The following is an 18,808-nucleotide window of genomic DNA, read 5'->3' as shown; positions in this document are numbered from 1 at the left end:
GAACATGTGGAAAGGAAGTTGCAGAGGGAATTCCTGGTCTGGGAGGAGAGGCTGATGTCCCAGGGACTGCCCCCACCCCTCCAAGGTCCTTGCTGGCTGAAAGCTTCCGTGATTCTAAGTTTCGATGATTATAAGAACCTGCCTACTTGACAGGTAACTTTTATTTACCCCTCTTTTGCAGATGGGGAAACCGAAGCTGAGAGAACACAAGTAACTTTTATAGGAAAGCCCCTACATGTGGCTTAAGATCCCCTGTCACTGTCACTGTCAAGTGACAATTTTCCCTCTGCAGGGGAAGCACATGGAATTAAAAGATTGTGAGTGGCTATTGCTGTTATGCATCTTTTGAAAGGTCTGCTGCACCTCTTCTGTGAAGTCAGTTGACGATCTATGATGGGGAGAATTATGTGGTCTCAAGGCCCTTTGCTGGAGATGTCTTTCTGCTGGATAAGGATGTGGTGGTGAAACATTCGCCCTCAACTCCCTCTGGTTTAGTCATCATGCTGGCTAAGTGCTCTGTTAGTGTCCCCGCTGCCTTCCAAGAGCTTGCACATCAGTGTCCCAGTTCAGGGACACAGGAGATCTGCGATGTCACCACAGGCCTGAACTTCTACTCTGAGTGAAACTCTGAGTGAAAGGGAGGTGGCCCTGTTCCCCCTCCCCCACCCAGTCACCTGGTTGCTGCAGCAGGGGTTTGGCTGTGGGTGGTGGGTAAGAACCTTTGTTGGCTTCTATGGCCACGTGGACTACACCAGCTCTGGGGGTTGGATGCTATCAGGTGACTGAAGACCCCCACCTTCAGACAAGAATAAGAAAATGTGGGTAGCAGTTTGCATTGTAATTAACCGGGACTAAAGTGTTCCTTGTAGCTCATGATTTTTGTTTCACTGGAACCAAAAAGAAAGTATAGTCTGTTACCGAGGGGGAGTTAGTCCTTATTTGTCTGATCCTAAAACATTTGGAATTGCATTTGCTGAATCTGGGATCCCAACAGATCTTGAACCATTGGGTGGGAAATCACCAAGCTCAGATTCTTGTTGGACGGACTTGATCAGTGGGGAATGGGGCTCCCCTGCCCCTTCCTGCTGCCACCAATAGCTGAAGCTGGTGGTGAGGAGTAAGAGCCCAGGAGTCAGTCTGAGACAGGAGGAGAGAGGTAGCATGAGAAGCTGCCCTCAGTAAGATCTTCTCTCTGCCCAGTGGCCCCAAATGGACCAGAGTTCTAGGTTTTTTTTTAATTGTGGTAAAATATGTATAACATAAAATTTACCACTTTAACCCTTGAGTGTACAATTCAATGTTATTAAGTACACTCACATTGTTGTGCAACCATCAACCCATCCACCTCCAGAACTTTTCTGTCATCCCAAACTGAAACTCTGTGCTGGTTAAACCATCACTCCCCATTCTCCAGTCCCTTTCATGCTGTCCCCGTCTAGCCCTTGGTAACCACTATTTTACTTGCTGTCTCTATGAACTTGACTAATCTAGGTACTTCCTATAAATTGAATCGTACAATATTTGTCCTTTTGTGTCTGGCTTATTTCACTGAGCAGAATGTCTTCAAGGTTCATCCATGTGTCAGTGCTTTATTCCTTTTTACAGGTGAATAATATTCCACTGCACGGATTATACCACATTTTGTCTATCCATTCATTTGTTGATGGACATATGCATTGATGGACTTTTGGCTATTGTGAATAATGCTGCTATGAGCATAGGTATACAAATATCTGAGTCCTGCTTTCAATTTTGTTTTGGATGTATACTTAGGAATTGCCAAATCATATGGTAATTCTGTGTTTAATTTTTTTTAGGAACTGCCATAATTTTTTACACAGTGGCTGCCCCATTTTACATCCCTGCCAGCAGTTGACAAGGGTTTCAGTTTCTCCACGTCCTCACCAACACTTGTTATTTTTTGTTTTTTTGGTAATAGCCATCCTAATGCGTGTGAAGTGGTATCTCTTTGAATGGACAGGGTATTTAAACTGTGAACAGGTACTTATCTTCCGTGAAAGTGCAGTAAACTTGGCTGCGGCCAGAGAACAATTGCCATGGGCACCTGGATGGGGAGTAAGGAGACTGGCGTAGTGAAACCCCTATCCTGGTTTTGGCCACCTGTCCAGTGAGTGGTTGATCATGGAGGGATGGAAAACCAACTCTGCACCTTGAAATCCCCTGATTGGTCAAACTATTTGTTATTGAACACAAGTTCATGTGCCTGATGCACAGCAAGGCCAAACAATACGGGAACAATGACGTTTGGAGCAGAGAAAGGTTTATTGCAGGGCCATGCAAAGAGAACAGGTGGCTCATGCCCCCCAAAAACCCAAACTCGTTAAAGGGTTTCAGCAAAGCATTTTTAAAGGCCAGGTGAGGGAGGGGCATCCCAGGGTATGTGATCAGCTCATGCTCTGATTGGTTGATGGTGACCAATCCTTAGGTGCCAGAAGGTCTGGGAACTATGTGCTCATGATCATCAAGTAGTTAATTTCTTCCATTTGGTGGTGGTTTTAGCATCTGAAAAACTCAGGAAATATGCATGAAATACTCTCTGGGTACTTCAGAGAGGAGCTACAGCAGAGGATATGGGGGAGGGGTCCATCCCAGAAAGGCCCCATAGGGTCCTGCTCAGTTACGTATTTACAGAGAGTCCTCCACAGGCCAGTGCAAAAAGATGTTGGGTCTAAAATGAAGTGGGGTTTTTTGTTTGTTTTTGTTTATTTGTTTTTTAGGTCTTGATTTGTCAAGAGAATTTTGAAAAATGCTGAAGATCTGGTCCATATCGTCCCTCATGTTACTATTCCCTGTGTATCTAGTGCATGGAGACTATTTGTGACACTAGGTGCCCTTGTCCTCCACCTTCTCTGGGGTTCCCCATAGCTCTCCCTCTCCTGTTCTGAACAGTTCAGCTCCCCCCCACACTTGCATCTACAGAGCAAAAGCCCTGCCATTACCCATGTTCAAGCATGCTTACCACTCCCACAAGTGACTTATCAATGCATCTTTTCCAACTACTCCAATGTGAGTTCCATGAAGGAGGAGACGTTGGTTTGTTCACTGCTGTATCCTCAATGCCTACACTGTCCCAGGCCCATAGTAAGTGCTTGATAAATATTTATTGAATGAATTGATTAATATATGAATGAATGAACAACGCATTGTACGTTCCTGAATAGTAATTGTGTAAATACCATGTTCTTAACCTTGTCACATTTCCGGTGGTATTTTAGTCCCCCTTAAAAATCAGCAGCTTCCTGACTGGTCAATCCCTGTGCAGTTCTGAGCACCTCCCACTGTCCTCTGTCAGCAAAGTGAAGTCTTCCAAAAGAGGTGTATATTGAGCTGGACAGTCTAGCTTAGGCTGCAGTAACAAACAACCTTCAAACCTCAGTACTTAAACAATAAGGTTGTTATTTCCTCAAACTATATATCCAGGAAGGGTTGGCTGGGGGCTCTGCTCTACACTGTCCTCACTCTGGGACCCAGGCTGGTGGAGTAGCCACCATCTACTGATTGCTCATATGGAAGAAAAGACGGCGATTCACACTGGCTCTTAAAGCTCCCTACTGGAAGTAAGGTATTGCTTTAGCTCACACTTCATTAGCTGAAGCAAGTCACATGGCCATACCTAACTTCAAGGGATGGGAGGCTGTGATAGACTGTATTATTGCCAAAATGTTTGCTGTCTCTCCCTGTAATCCTCTCCCCGCTGACATCAGGCTTAGCCATGGGACTTGTTTTAGCTACTGATTTTTAGTAGAAATGTGCCATGAGGGTCTGCTCCTTCAGCCTGAATCCTGGAATGATGGAACAGAGCCAGAGCTGACCCACAATGGGAGCATAAGATGAGTGAGGAACAAATCTTTATAGTTATGAACTTGTATGATTTGGGCATGTTTTGTTATTGTGGCATGACCTAGCTTAAATGGATTGATTCAGTGGGGAAGTGTAATTTTACCAATTACAAGAGAATTGTGAATAGCCGATGGATGGCTCTAATGACTACCACCCAGAGCCATTTGAGTTGGACGTTGGAGATGAACAGTAGCTTAGCAGGCTGCAGGGAAAGGGTTTCAGGCAGAAGGAAACTTCTGCAAAGGTTTGGAACAGAGAGGGATGTGATAAATGGGCTGGGTGGGACTGGGGAGTCTTCTGAGGTTGGTTGTGTGGTGGGAAGGGGGAGACTGGCAAGGACAGAAGGCCATTTTATTCCCCCAAGACTGGCTGTTTGCCCTGGTCTCCATCAGACCCAGATCTGAGGTCATCCTTCGAGATGACTTCTGTGAGTTCTGGAAGCCGTTTTGTTGGATGAGGTCCTGCTTCTCTCTGACCTTCAGGTTTCCATCTGTAAAACCAACATAATAATATTCACTTTGCAATGTTGTTGTGACTATTCAGTGACTATTTTAACTAGTAGTGGAAAAAGCCTGGGATCTGGAATCATACAAGACCCGTGGTTGAATCCGGCTCTGCCACTTACTGAGAACCTCAGGAATTTGTTGTTGTTGTTTTTTAAAAAAATTTTTAGGAATTTTTTTTAAACATCTGTGAGCCTCTGATTTCTCATCTGTAAAACAGAGATACACAACAGTGTAAATCAACTATACTCCAATAAAAATTAACTTTAAAAAATAGAGATGGTAATTATGCTTCATGGGGCTGTCATGAAGACTATAAGAAATAGTGAAACTATGCAATGCATAGTAGGAGTTCCATAAATATTCATTAACCCAACTGCAGGGCTCATAGAAATGTTGGGTCTGACTTACCTGTCTTTGATTCTAGACTTGCTACAAACCAGATGGTTTTTGATGTATTTAAGGCAAGAGAATGTGGGCTTCATGAAGCTTCATGACCTTTAACAGCACAGTTAAAGAAAATCTGAGGTATCTTGGCATTTAACCACATGGCCATCCCAGGGTCTAACAGGACCTAACCCCAGTTATTCACCAAGGTCACACCCTGCATTTCAATCCCATTCCGAGTCCATAGGATCAAACTATGAATGTTCCAGAAGAAATGTGCATATGATCAGGCAGGCTGTGCTGAGAGTCATGTACTCACCTGACCTCTGCACAAGCAAGTCCCAGCTCTCAGAGAAAGGTAGGGCTGTCAGAGCCATCTGTGGAGCACCTGCTTATACTAAACTGTGTACCAGCCTTTAGAGGCCAGGTTATGGCACAGAAACAGTCCTCAAATCCCAGTAACTTAAACCAACAGGGTTTAAGCTAAGATCTTGATTTGGTTGTCTCATACAATCCTCAAAATAGCCCTAGTGTCCTATCCTAATATTGTTTCCATTTTTTAGATGAGGACATAGAGGATCAAAAAGGTAAAATAATTTGAGCAGAGATGGAATTCAGATGAAGACCTTAAATTGTCTCATTATACTGCTTCTTGGGTTTTACGGTTGAGAGACTCAAGACCTGAGAGGGCAGACTTACTCAAGTCACACAGCCCTGTTAGCTGATCTCCATGTCAGCACCACATCACATGTCTCCTGATTCCTAGAAAGAATGAGTTCTGAGTTTATGAATGTACATAATTTATAAATCAGGTGCCATCAAATCTGAATGTTTACACTATGATCTCTTTGGTCACATCCAAGCTTAAAACATCATCCCCCCTCCCAAAGATATGATACATAATTGACTATATTTTAATGTATTTTATGGATTGTTTAAAAGCATATATTTGATGCTTTAAATCATTTCATGTTTATATCGGTTAGAAGTGAGATTCTAAATACATTTTATTTTCCAAATTGCTCACCTACTGTCCGAACACCATTTGTTGTACACAATTTTTTTTTTGTTTTTTTCGATGATTGGTGATTTTTTTTTTTAAGAATTTAAAAAAAATTTTTATTTATTTTTGGCTGCTTTGGGTCTTCGTTGCTGCACGTGGGCTTTCTCTAGTTGCAGTGAGTGGGTGCTACTCTTCGTTGCAGTGCGTGGGCTTCTCATTGCGGTGGCTCCTCTTGTTGTGGAGCATGGGCTCCAGTAGTTGCAGCACACGGGCTCAGTAGTTTTGGCACGAGGGCCCTAGAGCGGGCAGGCTTCAGTAGTTGTGGCACGCGGGCTCTGTAGTTGTGGTGCACAGGCTTAGTTGCTCCGTGGCATGTGGGACCTTCCTGGACCAGGGCTCAAACCCATGTCCCCTGCATTGGCAGGCGGATTCTTAACCACTGCACCACCAGGGAAGTCCCTGGTGATGTGTTAAATTCTTTTGTTCTGAGCTTTGTTTCTGGCCTGTCAGTTCTGTCCCATTGATTTTTATCTTCTTGATCCTGAACAGGTTGTAGAAGCAGACAGACTTTGATCTATATCCTAGATCTTAAGTGTCTTAGCTGTGACATCCTATATTTACTTATTCTACAAATATTCACTGAAGCAAATTCTGTGCCAAATCTTATACTAGGGTGCATCACTGGAGACCCAGAAATGCAGAAGATATGGTCCCTGTCTTCAAGCCATCATAATCTGGTGGGGGCAATTCATAGGGACAGAAACGCAAGCACAAATACCAACAGTAATAGTGAAGCACTTCATGTACATTATCTCACTTAATCCTCATCACTGCCACTTGAGGTCACTGCCCCTCATTTTTCAGAGGAGGGAACTGAGGCTCAGAGCTGTCAGATAATTTGCCCACAGCCCCACAGTTAGTGAGTAGTAAACCAGGGTGATTTCAAGCCCAGGAGATTAACACCTGTGCTATACCAGGTCACTTGGCAAACAGGAGGAAAGGAAGAATACTGTCCAAGTCACACAGCAGGTTATTTTCTGGGTAGAGACCCACTTCTTTGCCACCCAGACATAAGAGACTTGCCATCTCTGCCATCCTTGGGTCCTCCCCACCCTCCTGCCCAGGCAGGGCTGGCAGAAGAGAAGAGTCAGGGCAGGAGCCGGCTCCTTGATGAACTGCCTTCCTGGAACAGGCAAGGAGGCCCTGGTCACAGCACAGAGGTGGGGAGTAAGCCTGCAGCAAGTGTCAGCTGACAGTCCAGGGGCAAGGCAGCCCCAAAGTGGTGGCTTCATCCTGAAAAGGCCAGCAGGTCACAGAGATCTCAGCAGCTCACATGGAGAGGGAGGGTGCGGCCAGGGAGGAGGGACGTGACTGGACACTGAGTGACACAGATGGGCTCATTTTTCCATCTATCAGGGTGACTAAGACACTCTTTTTGCAACTCAACAACCTCTTCCATCAAGGGCTAAGCTCCCCCAAGAAAGTCAGAAGGACTTGCAGCCTCTTTCTGCCTTGGCCACATACCTCCCCCGAGGGCATAAATTACAGAAATAGCCACTGGCACCAATGAGGAGGAGAGAAGAAGGGAAAAAAATAGGCCATATCTCAAAACAGACTGACGTACAGGTCTCAGCTGAAGCCATTCATTCTTGGGATTGAGTCTCAACTGTGCTGCTTCCCAACGGTGAGAACTTGGGTGAGGTACACCTGCCCTCGGAGCCTCAGTGGCCACATCTGCGAAATGGGAATAATGTATACAGTACTTCTGCCCACACCACCCCCCGCCCCTGGCACAGTGCCTGGCACATGGTAGTTGCTTAATGAGCACATGTTGCATGAGTTCATACTTGTCTCCCTCTGGTTCAGTTGAGTAGGAGCTTCACAGGGTAGGGATTTTGGTTTGGACTGTTCACTGCTGTTTCCCCAGCACCCAAGCTAGAGCCTGGCACAGAGTAGGTGCTGGAGAAATCTTTGTTGAATGATTATAGAATAAGTAACCTAGAGCCTTCCCTGGCCCAACAGACTTCTCCTTCCTACTGAGGAGAGGGGCGTAAGTCGAAGGGAGTAGAGATAAGTGGTTAAAAGCAAAGCTCCCTGGACTTGGGAGACCTGGGCTCAGATTCTGTCTTTGTCATGTACTTGCTGTGTGACCTTGAGCCAGTGACTTCCTCTTTCTTTTTTTTATTTTTATTTTTAAAATTTTATTTATTTTTAGCTGCGGTGGGTCTTCGTTGCTGCGCGCGGCTTTTCTCTAGTTGCGGCAAGGGGGGCGGCTACTCTTTGTTGAGGTGCGCGGGCTTCTCATTGCTGTGGCTTCTCTTGTTGCGGAGCACAGGCTCTAGGCACACGGGCTCGGTAGTTGTGGCGCACGGGCTTAGTCGCTCCGTGGCAGGTGGGATCTTCCTGGACCAGAGATGGGAACCCGTGTCCCCTGCACTGGTAGGTGAATTCTTAACCATTGAGCCACCAGGGAAGTCCCTGACTTCCTCTTTCTGAGCCTTCATTTCTCCATCTTTAAGATGGGACTTAAGAGTTATTGTGAGGATTAGCTGAGATAACCCACTTCCCAGGCTTCCCTCCCTCTTTCCCTGTCCTGGCAGGACTGCCAAGACCCCTTCACGGTGGCCGACCTGGGCGTACTGGCCAGCTGCCAGGCCCTGCCGCGGGTCTCACCCTTCTTTGAGGTGAAGTGCAACAGTAGCCCCTGGGTGCTACGTGTCCTGGCCACCCTGGGCGCCAGCTTTGACTGTGCCAGCCAGGTGGGTCTGGGCCTGCTAAGGGTCAGACTGGATCAGCCAGGTAGGGGTTGAATCCCGCTGAGCTGCGGGTCATACATAAGCTTCCCCTTGTCCTGTTGAGCACTTTATGTGCCAAGCGCTGTGTGAAGGGCCTCACACGGATTTCTGTCCTTGATCCTCCCAACAGCTCTACAAGGTGGCCAGGGGTATCCCCCTTCATTTAAGGAGGAAACGGACTTAGGTGGATGACTGAGCCTGACCCAAAGGCTGTGCTCTTTCCTTACACTGGGGAGTAGAACGTTCTGGAGATTTCTTAGCAGAAGGGGGTTCACGGTGTTGAGGCAGGTTGGAGCAGGAGCTCAACTGGTGGGAATGATATCCCTGGAGATGGGGATATTTTACTAAGCCTCCCTCCTTCCCTTTCTGAGGATCCCTCAGCTAAGCAGGATTAGATGCACCAGCTGCCTACAGGCAGCCCCCCCTGATTTCTTCTCCCGTGGGACCACAGTTTACTGGAAAGGGGTTGGTTCTGAGCTAGAACTATCAGCATCTGGAACAGTGCCTGGCACATTGCAGGGACTCAGTTACGGGCACCTCATGGTCCCATCCAGGACTCTTGCCTGAAAGTGGGAACAAAGGAGTGGGTCACCAGTTGGGCTCTTGTCCATGCCAGGTGGAGCTGGAGCAGGTGCTGGGCCTGGGCATGGCCCCCTCGTGCATCATCTACGCCTACCCCTGCAAGGCTGTCCCCCACATCGAGTGGCCGCTTGCCATGAGGTGAAGCTCCTGGTCTTTGACATCGAGAAGAAACTCAGTGAGGTGGCCCAGGACCACCCGGGGCCTGGTGTGACCGGCAGGGGTGTGCAGGCAGCTGGGGTGAGGGTCAGGGGTTGGGGACAAAGGCAACATAATAAGCAAATTACCCAACATAGTACTTACCCAACAAACATTTGTCTAGGACAAATGAAGAGGAGGACCTGCAAGTCCCAGCCTGGTTTAAGGGGTCTGGCAGCTGGTGGTATCTGGGAGCTCTATTGCATTTGGACTGAGACAGCCCAGGTTCAAATCCCAGCTCGGGCACTTACCTGATATATGTATTGGGCAAGTCTCTGAACATTTCTAACACTCGGCTCCTTCATTTTCAAAATGGAGGCGTGTTGCCTGGCACACAGTAGGTGTACTATATCAACGTTGTTTCTGTTTTCTACACTCCCTTCCCTGGGTGTAAATGAGGAAGAGGTAAATGTATACACATGTGTGCTCTTGGGCTGGTGATGGATGTGGAGACTCGGTGGTATTGGACACCCTACCAGATCTGGGGGTCCTCTGGGTCTGGAAAGAGGGTGGGAAGCAGTGGTCTAGCCCCCCTGGCATCTCGGCTGAGTGCTCTTTCCTTGCCCTCCCCAATCACTGTGTCCCTTGCCCAGGTTGGTCCTCCAGCTGCAGACCGAAGACAACCAGACCACCGCCCCCCGAGCGCCAAGTCTGGGGCCAGCCTGGAGGTGTGTGGGCACCTGCCCGTGTCTGCCAGAGACCTGGGGTTGGCGGTGGCGGGAGTCGGGTGAGGGAGGCTGAAGACTCCAGAGCTGGGGGCGGGAGCCCTGGGGTCTAGTCCTGCCCTTGGCAAGCTGCAGCCTCTCTCTGGGCTTGTGGGACCTCATCTGTCAAAAGAGGAAGGATGGGATATGAAGGTTACTTAGGCCCTCCTGCTCCAAGGCCCTGGGGTTTGGGGTCTGGTCATGAAATGTCCCTGAGGAGAAGAGGAAACCAGGTGGCTGTGCCGCCGCTGGGGTGTGTGTGCGGGTGTGTGTCATGTGGACCCCCGGGTCTGGAGGTGAGTGCCCCCATGGTGCCTTCATCTGTAGGTCAGCCCGAGTGTGCAGTGAGCTCACAGCTGGGCCGGCACAGTCAGGTGTGTTTCCAGGTGTTGGTTTCTGCATTTGGTCCTGGTGGCTCTGTGTCTTATATATGCCAGTGCATCTCTCTCTGTGATTATCCACGGTCTTTGTGGCTTTATGGTTCAGAATGTATGAGGCCATAGGTTTCTGCACACATTTCTCCCGAGTCACACGCACAGACCGTGCTCAGCTTCCTCATGGGATCCGACCGCCAGACACCCCAGAGCTACATGCAGGCCGACGCTGACTGCCGGCACATGTTCAGGATGGGCTGCAGGGCTGGGCAAGACATGAGCCTCCTGGCTATCAAAGGGAGCTTCCCAGAGTGAAGGGTTTGGGGCCCAAGTTTGAGGAGGTGAGCGGGTGAGGGCCCTGTGGCTGGTACCTGTGCTCAGGGAGATCATAGTTTGTGCCCGGGCATGTGCATGAGTGTGGGTGTCTGTGTATATGTACACGTGTTTGTGTGTCCACCTCTCTTTGTGCCTCTGCGTGTACCAGGTGTGCATGTGTGCACATGCATGTCTTGGTTTGGTTCCGTCCAAAAGCAGACCCTGAGACAAAATCTTGGGTGCTGGTAGTTTCTTTGGGAGGCACCAATGAGGAAATCAGGAGAGTGAGATGGAAGGGAGGAAAGTCAAAAAAAGAAACGGTCAAGCTGGTTACCACTCTGGGCATCTGGACCAGCCCCACTGGGGATCATCTGCGGAACCAGAATCATCCACCAGATGATGGGGAGCTGGGGCCTTTGTCCATCAACTCCCGTCCCTCTTTGGTTGAAGTTGTGGGCAAGGGATGGTAATTCCCCCACACCCAAGCTGGTTTCTGATGATGCTGGAGAAAATCGTCGGGGAGAGAAGAAGGTGTGGGTATGTGTATATGTCTGTTTGTGTGTGTACATGTTTCCCTGTGTCCGTGTGTAGAAATGTGTATGTCTATTAAATAACTATTCTCAGTCTGTCCCATGATCCAGCAACCAGAACCATAATACCTGACCCAGTGGGGCCTCCGGGACCCTCCTGCAGATGAAGGTAGTTGTCCCTCCAAATAGGTTGATGCTCAGGCCATATTGTTTGTAAATATGTTGACTTACACTCCCAGCCAATGAACGTCTTAGTGTGTGCACCAATTTGCTTGTGTATATATGTGTGTCTGCATGGGTGTGTATGTAAGTGTTTCTGGGTGTCTCTGGACATGTGTCTTCGTGTGTGTATTTGCCCCTCCTCCCATCAAGCTCGCATGCTGGAAACAGAGGTGCTCTAAGAGCAGAGGTTACAAACAAGAGACCCCTGGGCTTGTTTGGCTCCCACAATAGTTACAAATTTTAGTTGCCAATATTTTTTTTAAAAAATAGACTCATTTCACAAATGCCTGAATTCCTCTGGCCCTTTCAAAAATTTGAGAGAGCTGATGATATAGAAGTACAGTCCATCTTGGCAACAAATAAATCAAATTTATAGCGCATGGCCAGTATCTGACGGATCTGTGGGACTGGGAGAGTAGCTGCCCTCTTTGTAGAGGCATTGACTCTCCAGTTTGCTATAAGACTTAACTGGCCCATTTTCTCATTTATGTTACCTGCTCGGCCCCTTAGGTAACTGAGTTTTCAACCTCTGCTTTATAGCAATAATTGGAGCCAACAGCCTCATACTTTACAGATGAGGAACTGAGGTCTCATGTGTGGGCAGGCCCGACTCTGTCAGGCTGAGCAGTGGAGGGATAAGTCCCAGCCAGTGCACACACCCGTGCCCCTCCGAGTGCTCCGATGGCTTCTGGGTGAGCCGGTGAAGGGGAACAGGCCAGACCTCGGTCTTTTCTGTCTTCAGTCCCTTTTTTCCCTTCCCCTGTGTCCCTGCAGGAGCTCTGCCCCGAGCTGCCCCTCTTCCCCTGCACCCTCTACAGAAATCTCCCCTGGACATATGGGGAGCAAAGGGTGGATTGCGGTAACGAGTGCCACCCAGAGAAGCTAGAGGAGCCCAACGACCCCACTCAAACAAGGTTATCTCATGGACGCATCGCAGAACATCAAATTCCCCATCTGCAAAGTATCTTGGTTCTGCCCAGTCAGACACTCAGGGGTATAAGTAGGCTCTGGGAAAATGTAAGTTAGATCAAGATGGAAGACATTTCCATGAGTTTTCTTTGCTTGGGGAGGATGGGCAGGTCTAAGTATGTGACTCATGGGTCTCCAGGCCTAATCAGCCTGTAACAGACCCTAAACAAGAAAACCTTTGCTTTTTATTCCATAGTAAGAAGTCTCCGTCACTTGAATCATGGGAAATTCTTTAAAAACAAAAAACACTAGGTTTTCATCCTCAAGAAAATACTGAAAATCCAGGAGAAGTGCTCATATGTTCCACAAAGCCATCCCGTGCTCTCTCTCCTGTGACATAATAAGAAATAGATATTTGGTCTCTCTCCCTAGTTTTCTAGCACAGCTCCTAAAACCCCTGGAATCTCTGAAGAGATGTGTCTTTTTGTATGCTAACGCAATGGCCTCAGGATTTAATCAATCATGCCTACATAATGAAGCCTCCAAAATCCCCTAACTGAAGGGGTTCAGAGAGCTTCCATAGGTGAACATGTGGAGGTGCTGGGAGGGTGGTGTGCCTGGACGGGGCATAGAAGCTCTGTGCCCCTTTCCGCATACCTTGCCCTATGCACCTCTTCCTTCTGGCTGTTCCTGAGTTATACTCTTGTATAACAAACTGTTAATCTAGTAAATAAACTGTTTTCTTGAGTTCTGTGTGTTGTTAGCAAAATATCAAACCCAAGGAGGGAGTTGTGGGAACCTCTGATTTCTGAGGTGCGTCAGAAGCACAGGTGACAACCTGGATTTTTTTTTTTTTTTAATAAATTTATTTATTTTATTTATTTATTTTTGACTGTGTTGGGTCTTCATTGCTGCTCATGGGCTTTCTCTAGTTGCAGTGAACGGGGGCTACTCTTCGTTGTGGCAGGCAGGTTTCTCATTGCAGTGGCTTCTCTTGTTGCGGAGCATGGGCTCTAGGCGCGCGGTCTTCAGTAGTTGTGGCATGTGGGCTCAGTAGTTGTGGCTCGCAGGCTCTAAAGCGTGGGCTCAGTAGTTGTGGCGCACGAGCTTAGTTGCTCCGCGGCATGTGGGATCTTCCCAGACCAGGGCTTGAACCTGTGTCCCCTGCATTGGCAGGCAGATTCTTAGCCACTGCGCCACCAGGGAAGTCCCACAACCTGGACTTTTGATTGGCATCTGCAGTGGAGAGGACAGTCTGGTGGGACTGAGCCCTTAACCTGTGGGATCTGACGCTTTCTCCAGGTAGATCGTGTCAGAATTGAGTTAGATTGTAGGACAGCCAGTTGGTGTCTGCAGAGAATTAGAAAATTGCTTGGTGTTGATGCTGAAAGCTCAGCCTCTGTGCACCAAATTGAATCTTGGAGACAGAGTTTTGGGTGAAGTAGAAAAGAATAGCTTTATTGCTTTGCCAGGCAAAGAGGGACACAGTGGGCTTGTGCCTCTTAAAATTGTGTGTCCCAACTTGGGAGGATTTGGAGTTTTATAGCAGTAGTTCAAGGGTGGGGTTGCTGACAAGATTAGGGTGTGTGCAGGGCCTGCACTCCTTTATTTATTCATTTTTACTTAATTTTAATTGGAGTATAGTTGCTTTACAGTGTTGTGTTGTTTCTACCGTACAGCAAAATGAATCACTTATACATATACATATATCCCCTATTTTGGGATTTCCTTCCCATTTATGTCACCATAGTGCGTTAAGTAGAGTTCCCTGTACTATACAGTATGCTCTCATTAGTTATCTATTTTATACATAGTACCAATAGTGTATATATGTCAATCCCAATCTCCCAATTCCTCCCACCTTTCCCCCTTGTCCCCTTGGTATCCATACATTTGTTCTCTACATCTGTGTCTCTATTGCTGTTTTGCAAATAAGATCATTTAATCTCATCTCAGGTGGTGGGTCTCCTAATCGTGATGGGCTTCTCTGGTCCCTTTAATCTGGCCTCAGGTGGTTTCTTGGCTGCGCCTCCTTTTATTAGCAACTGTTCAGAATCTGCCCTATTGCAACTCAGGGAAGGTCATGGAGGCTGGAGTCTTGCCTTCATATAAGAAATGGGGGACAAAAAGTCTTCCGTGCCCAGAAGCCCCACGGGGTCCTGCTCAGTTTCAGTGTGGAACACCCCCCCCCCATATATCTGGTTGCAGAAGTGTTCTGTGAATGTAGAGAGAAAAAGAGCGTGGCTTTCTTTCATCACCCCTCTTCAACTGGACCCCTGCAGCTCTGGGCTCAGCAGGAACACCCCTGAACCCACTTCTCTAACTGCCTCTTCCAGGCTGCTCCAGGCTGTTCTGGTTTCCTGCCTTCAGTCACTCTGAGCCTCCCCCCACCATCCCAGAGTGCAGCTCAGATCACAGCATGGTGCTTTACAGACCTTTTCTGAAAGTTTGATGATGAATGGAATTACTGTGTGGAGAAGAAAACTTATATTAGGTTTCTAGGCAAGGGGCTTGGTTTTTCTGGGCCTTAGTTTCCTCATCTATGAAATGAAGATAATGACAGTGCTTTCCTTATCAGATGGACATGAGGAATGAATGAAAACATGCACATAAAGCATGGTGAGCTGGGACTTCCCTTGGTGGTGCAGTGGTTAAGAATCTGCCTGCCAGTGCAGGCGACACGGGTTCGAGCCCTGGTCCGGGAATATCCCACATGCCGTGGAGCAACTAAGCCTGTGTGCCACAATTACTGAGTCCGTGTGCCACAACTACTGAGCCCACATGGCGCAACTACTGAAGCCCATGTGCCTAGAGCCCGTGTTCCGCAACAAGAGAAGCCACTGCAATGAGAAGCCCCCACACCGCAACAGAGTAGTCCCTGCTCACCGCAACTAGAGAAAGCCCGCACGCAGCAACGAAGACCCAACACAACCATAAATAAATAAATAAATAAATTTATTTTTTAAAAAAGCATGGTGAGCAGTCAATAAAATCACCTCATTACACGTGTATGTCATTGACAAGTACTTATTAAGCATCTATTGTGTGCTGGGTCTTGCTGAGTGATAAGACAGAGCAGTGACTAAGGCTCCCCTTTTCAAATTTATAGTCCATTTGAGAAGTGCATCAGTTGGGATCTTACAGGAAAACAGAAAGGACCCCAGGTATTTCAAACAGAGAGGGATTTAATTGAGGAAATTAGCTGAGAGAAGGTTGGAAGTGCAAAAAAAGGAAGATGTGTTACCCAGTGTCTTAATTCCCCCAGGAGCTGACCCAGGGACAAGGATTTGAGTGCATACAGTTAACTTGGGAGCTGCAGGGGACACTAGCAGGGGGGTGGGGAAGTGAGATAGGGAAAGGAAGGCAGCCAATAGGGGGCAAAACACATGGCTATCACAGTGGGTGATTAGTGCTCAATTCCACAGGCAACTCTGGGGTATAAAATACATGCCTCAGAGCCATCCCACGTGAGGAGCGAGGGAGCTGGACTATTTAACCCCAGCCCCCAAGAATCATTGTTTGAGGGCTCCTGGGAGAAGAGGTTAATTCTCCTGTCATTTCCGGCCTGCCTTGAGTGCAGGGCATGTATCTGCCCCCAGGAACAGGGATGGCAGAAACTGGCTGTTGAAGTGGGCAGGTACACTCTGAAACAGTAGTGAAATGGAGCAGAACCCTGTGGGCCCCACCCAGGTAAAATTCTTTTCGTGTCCCCCGTTTCTTATTTGCAGGAAATAGGCTTCATTCAACCTCCTTGACCTTCCCTGAGTTCCAAAGGCCAGATTCAAACAGTTTTTTAATCATGGAAGGGAGGGAATTCAGAAACAAAAGAGGAAGGTCAAGAAACAATAGTGCAGCCAAGAGGCAGGGTCCTAGTTACTCCTCAAGGAATATACATAAACAATACCTTTGAGTTCTTCTGCAGGAACTAAAGCCCCCACCCAGGTGGAGGATGGTAACTTCAGGCTGATCACAAGATTCCTGGAACACTCCCCTGTTACCTCACCATCAGCCAATCAGAAGAAAGTGGTAGACTCTGACCCCCTCCCCAAATGATTCTCCCTTGAAAAACTTTCATGACTGACCAGAATCTTTGGAGTTGGTTTTTGGACATGGGTCCACCTTCTCCCCAGGTTGCTGGCCTCCTGAATAAAGCAACCTTTCCTTTTCCAACCAATATTTGTCTCTCAAGTATTGGCTTTTGAGTGGTGAGCAGCCGAACCTGGGTTTGATAACAGTAGAGTCTCAGGGCAATGGGTAAAACCCTGCAGGCTCTGAAGAGATGAGGAACCACAGAAAGCCCCTACTGTCTGTGTAGGAGTCAGTGCTCATCTCAGCCCACAGTCCGATATTCTGCACTATTATGCGGCTGTTCTTAAGGCCACCACCCAGTAGAAAGCTGCACTTTCCTACCACTGCCACTTCCTGTCACTACAGGAAGTACTGCCAGGGACAAAATGGCTTCTACCTTCTTCCCGCTTTCTTCTCTGGCAGGAGTGCCTCCCATTGGCAGAATGCAGCTGAAACCCTGCTGGCAAGGGAATCTAGGAAATGCAGTCTGCAGGCTTCCAGGTGGCACAGAGAATACCAAAAGGCCCAGAAGGGCAAGTGTGGGGCTGAGTGTCAATGGACAGTGTGTGGTTTCTGTACAACGACAGAGAAGATCACCTGAAAACCCTTTCACACAAAACACCTAGATTTGCTGGACAATATGCAATCAACTTCCTTTTAGATGCATAGCTAAGCTCATGAGAAAGAGAAATCCTCAGGGGCCAAAAAGAAGGAGGAAACTAGACTCAGAACAGTAAGTGTGGAGCTGGTCTTGGGGCTGTCCTGGTGGTGACCGAGTGCCTTGGCTTTTAAAAGCCATCTGGGGATAAAATAGGAGAGGCCTGGGAAGAAGGAGATAGGTATTTGGATCTGAGACTTCCCACAGGAATCAAAAACCCTTGTAAAGCCACACTGTCAGTAAGAGGGTGGGCAAGACAAAAACCCAGCCTCAGCCCCTCACTGGCTTAGAAAGCTAACTTTGTTCACCTTGACTTTTGCTCTGAATTGGAAAGGAAAATAATTCTCCCTTGAGAATTCCCAACCACAGGCCAGACCTCCCAGGATTTAGGATTTGAACTCACGTTTTCTTTGTGGTCTGAGAAACCCCAAAGCTGAGAAATTAATCTCCAAAGTGATTTGTGGCTGGTAATATCCTAGGGATGCCTGGTAGAAGCAAGTAAAAGCTTCTCTGGACAGTCACACCCTCAACCCACAGAGAGAGATGAGCTCACAATCCCCGATTACAAAATGCACCATAAACAAACGATACCAAAACAGAAGGATCAACCCCACATAAATCATTAGAAAATAAAATTGGTAGAAATAAATCATTACATTTGAGCTGAGGGAGAAGCATGAAAAGTACAGGGTGTGATGGGAATAGACAAAAGTCTAGGGCCAGATGGCTTCACAGGTGAATTCTATCAAACATTTAGAGAAGAGTTAACACCTCTCCTTCTGAAACTATTCCAAAAAATTGCAGAGGAAGGAATACTGCCAAACTCATTCTATGAGGCCATCAACACCCTGATACCAAAATCAGACAAAGATACCACAAAAAAAGAAAATTACAGGCCAATGTCACTGATGAACATAGATCCAAAAATTCTCAACAAAATACTAGCAATTCGAATTCAACAATACATTAAAAGTATCATACACCATAATCAAGTGGGATTTATCCCAGGGATGCAATTTCAGTATCTGCAGATCAATCAGTGTGATACACCACATCAACAAATTGAAGAATAAAAACCATACGATAATCACAATAGATGCAGAAAAAGCTTTTGACAAGTTCAACATCCATTTATAATAAAAACTCTTCAGAAAGTGGGCACAGAGGGAACATACCTCAATATAATAAAGGCCATATATGACAAACCTACAGCTAACATCATACTCAATGGTGAAAAGCTGAAGGCATTTCCTCTGAGATCAGGAACAAGACAAGGATGTCCACTCTTGCCACTTTTATTCAACATAGTTTTGGAAGTCCTAGCCACGGCAATCAGAGAAGAAAAAGAAATAAAAGGAATCCAAATTGGAAAAGAAGAAGTAAAACTGTCACTGTTTGCAGATGACATGATACTATACATAGAAAATTCCAAAGATGCTACCAGAAAACTACTAGAGCTCACCAATGAATTTGGGAAAGTTGTAGGGTACAAAATTAATACACAGAAATCTGTTGCATTTCTATACACTAACAATGAAAGATCAGAAAGAGAAATTAAAGAAACAATCACATTTACTGCCACATGAAAAAGAATAAAATACCTAGGAATACACCTAAGGAGACAAAAGACTTGCGCTCCGAAAACTATAAGATGCTGATGAAAGAAATCCAAGATGACACAAACAGATGGAAAGATATACTA

At 47.0% G+C, this 18,808-nt stretch overlaps 1 pseudogene across 1 annotated transcript in view; it reads left to right on the top strand.

Annotated features, from left to right (window-relative positions):
- The first annotated feature begins 4,279 nt into the window (after positions 1 to 4,279).
- LOC309658208 (ornithine decarboxylase-like) overlaps positions 4,280 to 18,808 on the top strand; it is a 43,975-nt pseudogene continuing 29,446 nt past the window's right edge. Inside the window, exons 1-6 of the transcript in view lie at positions 4,280 to 4,288; positions 8,355 to 8,513; positions 9,166 to 9,269; positions 9,920 to 10,053; positions 10,358 to 10,404; positions 12,246 to 12,330. The product of the transcript in view is annotated as an ornithine decarboxylase-like (transcript). The remainder of the gene's footprint in view (positions 4,289 to 8,354; positions 8,514 to 9,165; positions 9,270 to 9,919; positions 10,054 to 10,357; positions 10,405 to 12,245; positions 12,331 to 18,808) is intronic.

This window comes from Balaenoptera physalus (genome assembly GCF_965194825.1).
Source record: "Balaenoptera physalus genome assembly, chromosome: 1".
Taxonomy (NCBI): domain Eukaryota; kingdom Metazoa; phylum Chordata; class Mammalia; order Artiodactyla; family Balaenopteridae; genus Balaenoptera; species Balaenoptera physalus.
The sequence above is the reverse complement of the archived record's forward strand: the minus strand, read 5'-3'. Positions and strand labels throughout refer to the sequence as shown.